The sequence below is a fragment of the Triticum aestivum genome, chromosome 4D (genome assembly GCF_018294505.1).
Source record: "Triticum aestivum cultivar Chinese Spring chromosome 4D, IWGSC CS RefSeq v2.1, whole genome shotgun sequence".
Taxonomy (NCBI): domain Eukaryota; kingdom Viridiplantae; phylum Streptophyta; class Magnoliopsida; order Poales; family Poaceae; genus Triticum; species Triticum aestivum.
Window position 1 is genome coordinate 18,878,463 of NC_057805.1, and position 4,595 is coordinate 18,883,057.

A 4,595-nucleotide genomic window follows, 5' to 3' on the forward strand; every position below is an offset into this window, starting at 1 on the left:
TGCATAATAATTTTCTTGTGAATTAACTTCGTGACGGTGAACTTGCCTTGGTCATTGCATGATGCAGTACGTATTGTAGTTGTGGCTACTACTTGTCCAGAACCTGTGTTGATTAATTCATGTAATTCATGCGTGGATTCTAATCTCCATTTCTTAATTCTATAATTGTCAAACTGGAATCCAATCAGATCTGCTATTCTGGTGAATGAATTGCTTAATTGATGAATGGCAGATGAGTTTGATTTTCAATTGTTTCATTTCATAGAACACTTTCCTGTTGCCTGTTGGATCCTAATACTTGGAGTAGCTTTAACTAACAACACGGCGCTTTCAATGTTACATACATATACTCACAAGCATTGATCGAGTTAAATTTTTATGTACCAATACATATCAAAATATGTATATATTTATGCACAGTTTCAATTCATACAACATATTTAAACATCAAATTATGGTGGTACATATACTCACAAGTCACAAGCATTGGGCTAAATTCTCATGACATCTGCTGAATAAGGAGTAGGTTGATTTATATTAGGTAGAATGTCAACGTGCTTATCACTCCAGCTGGTACCGCTGATTGGTAGAAGAAAGTCTTCATGTTTGAAGAATCAAGTTTTGTGCCTTCATACGACAAATTTTAGAGTATCAATCTTGTAACATCACCATCAGATTAATGGGCTATGTATGTTAACATTGTCAACAAATTCAGCTTTCTTGATGCTAACACCGTTGGAGTTAAAACACAGATAGCCATCCAACATACATTTTTATCTAAATTACGTTAGGAAAACCTGCATCTGCATGTACTAGTTCTATGATGATTTTACGACCATAATTGCTGTGGTAGTTAGTGTAGTTTGTAAAAGCTGAACGCGGTCGTACATGTTGGAGCACTAACATTGTACGATATATACCCGCAAAAAAAACATTGTACGATATCTTTTCAAATTGATAACAGGAGAAAATTAATTTCTTAATTTCAAATTGAACGATTTGTAAAAGCTGCATATGATGTTCTTTTTTCCACTTGTGAAGGAATTATGAAATTTGGGCAATCCACCACAACATAGGTAGCTAGCTGCAAGTGAGCAAGGTATAATTTTGGAGCCTTCAAATTATTCAATAGAACTAAGAAGAGTGGAAAAATATAAATTTGGGGGTATGAGTATAGTAGTATTACAGTATGTACTCCCTTTTCTAACTCCCTTGGGATTAGGATACAGTACTGAACCGTTCCAACTTATTTGAAGTTCTACTTTGTCCTAAGCAAATTTCTTTAAGTCTAACCAAGTATAAAAATATAACAACAAATACAACAGAAAATTAGTTGCACTAGATCCATCCTAAATATATTTTCGTACTATATATATGATGTAGAAGATATTACCATGTACAACACCAAATTAGTTGCATTAGATCCATCATAAAATATATTTTCAAGTTTGACTAGGTATAAAGAGCTAGAACATCAAATAATTTGGAACGAAGGGAGTATTGTCCTATCTGTTTGACCAAGCATGTGAAAATAATTATTTTGGTGAGACGTTGCATAGTTACAAAATTATGCTAATTATGCTAGTTATGCTTCCAGCCCCGCACAATCATAAATTTAGAACATGTACATAATAATTTGTAATTTTAGATTTTACACTGACTCTTCATTTTAACGTTTTACCACAGATAGCATGTCGACTGTCATCTAGACCAGAGCTATATATCCTCCATATATAATAGAATATGAGCACTAGTTTTCCTTTCTGCTTGACATACCAGTTTTGTTTTCCGATTGAGATACAACAATAATACTGTCAATGGAAATGAATATTCCTCCACTGATAGACCTGTAAACGAAAAATGTCAGACCAACATATTTCGCTTGACAATGTTGTATCGTTCAACATTTGTAAAATATACGAATACATTTTCTATGTTGTATTGCACATAAGCATTGACTCAATTTTTTTAAATCTCGCTTATCATTTGTATTAAATAAGTAAGTCTTGTTGCCATAAATTATCAGGATCATAGAGCTTAATTATCACCATTACACTGGGCCAAATTGAAGAAAATGGTTTAGAATTCACTAATATACGAAACAGAAACACCTCTGGACTAGTCACAACACTTCCCATGGAATAAATAATTCATCTCATAAAGATAGATAATATACATAGGAGTAAATTACTGCTACCAAGTACCAAGCATGTAATAGAGACATTTTGTGGGAAATTTTGTTTGCGGTAAAGGTTGGGGAGGAAGCAACAAAATGAAAACCAGCTTTGCTAAGACATTTTTTTTTCAAACGCAAAATCAAATCAGGTGTATAGCTGCTAGAGAGTAAAACGTCAAATTAAATATTTCATACTCCTACCAACCTATGGAGTATTCTAACCAATTCACGAGTGCAGCAGCGCATCTTCAATAAAGGAATTTAGTTACCATGAATCAGAGAGTGCTGCTGCACCTGCTGGGTGTGTCGGCCAAATGGCACCGCACGATGGGCTAGCTGTAGCAGTAAAATCAACTATTTCTGCACGGAAAATGTACACGGATTAATTGCATGCATGCATGTCCAGCAGCTAGCCTCAAAGGTCACATGCATGCTGTACTAGAAGAAATTAGGACAAACAGTGTCCACATGTATCTTGTCTTGTCATTCTGAAGTACTTCAGTTAAGAAAGGCAAAGGCAATTGTATATGTGAACATGCAATACGTACCTCGCTAGGACTAGGTACTTCTCCCGCGAAGTACAAGAGTACTGTTCAAGCTTCAGCCCGGCCGGCCAGCAGCTAGCCAATAGGAGAATATATATTATGTAATGAAATTAAGTTCTTCAGCAAAGCAACTATGCACGTACGTACATATCACTTGGCCCTTAAGTAGGCAACCATGTGTTAATGGCGTGAACTAAATTCTGCTTGCAGAAAGCACTTTGATCGTATGTGCAGAAAAAGGCTTCAATTTTGGTGATGCGGTATTAATTGACCATTTGCTTGATACGGTAGTAGTATTCACTTGATACAATATTAATGGATCTGCAGAACAAATAGACATCAATATTAATTATTGAAAGAGAGTAATTTTGGTTTCTATATCTCTAGGTCAATTTGCAAAGGCAGTGGTAGAGTTTTTAAGCCGTTATGGTTATATCCTATTGAGTATGTTGATGTACTATGACTGCAAGATAGATAATGTACTCCCTCCGTCCCATAAATATTAGCACAAGGAATCAACAAAGTTAAACTATGTCGGGACTCGGGACATTGATCTAACCTATCAGATATAGAACGACAATGTATAATATCAACACAAGGAAATCAACTAAGTTAAACTGTGTAGGTACATGAATCAAACCTATCCGACATAAAAATATTGGCAGGTTCAAGTTGCGCTGAGGCTTGATCCACTTCCACCATGCCACTAAAATAGTGTCGGGTTGACATATCCTTTGAATGAAATACAAGCATATTTTCATTCAAGGTACAAGGAATATTTATGTGGTGCGGCACCACAAGAAATGTCGACCAAGTTTCTCATATCCAAAGATATTTTAGAAATTATAATAACATTCGCCACATTTATCATTTGACGGGGGAAACCGGAAATTTTGCTTTGTCTGATATAAATCAGTCACTAAAGTTTCCTATTTTAGTTGTCATTTCGGACTAGGATACAATCTCTTGTACATTTGTAATACCATTCTTTTTCTAGTACTATGTTTCAAAGAATTGAAAAACAAAGTATCATGAAAGTACACTTTTCATGGCAGATTAATTACTGTCAAAGTTTTAAATTATTGAACTTGATTTTTTTGCTTATATTGAACTTGATTTTTAACATGTACATGATCTGCAATACATACTAGTTCTATGTTTCTGAAATATTTTAAAACTACTCCCTCTGTAAACAAATATAGGACGTTTTAGGTCACTACTTAGTGTCCTAAAACGTCTTACATTTGTTTACAAAGGTAGTACATGAAGAACACTTCCATAAAAAGTTTACTGTTTTTTTTTGTGACAAATCTGATGTTCCAGTGTTTGAAATGTTGATCATGTGCATTACAAAGGTATCCAAGTGCCCAATCTCATTCTAAATTACATCATGGCTTTAGTTTATGTTAGCTCAACTCTTAACTCATTCATATGAATGAAATCGAATAGAGAGTAGGGTCAAGTAAGTGCTATGTGAATACAAACATGTACTCCTCTCCTTGAGCTCCGTTGCCCTACCGATTTAATTACTTGTCCCTCGGTGATTGTCATCAACAAGGATGGTAACCTTGTGGGTTGTAATAGTGGCAGTCTCTATAGACTAATGGTACGCCCTCGGCCATATCAAATATCAAAGCAATCAGTCTTCCCCTTCGTTGCAAAATCATCTTCAATTGCAAAGATCTTAACCGTATATAGACAATTTTGATGAAAAACATGTTAATTCAACTGTCTTGAGTATCATGGATATCTTCCTAAACCCCTACCATGTATATGAAACATTTATATATAGGTGTACTTGTATCAATAAAGTTGCATAGTAATATTTAGCTGGGAACTAGTGGGACGAGGATAATAAACTTCAAATCCATATT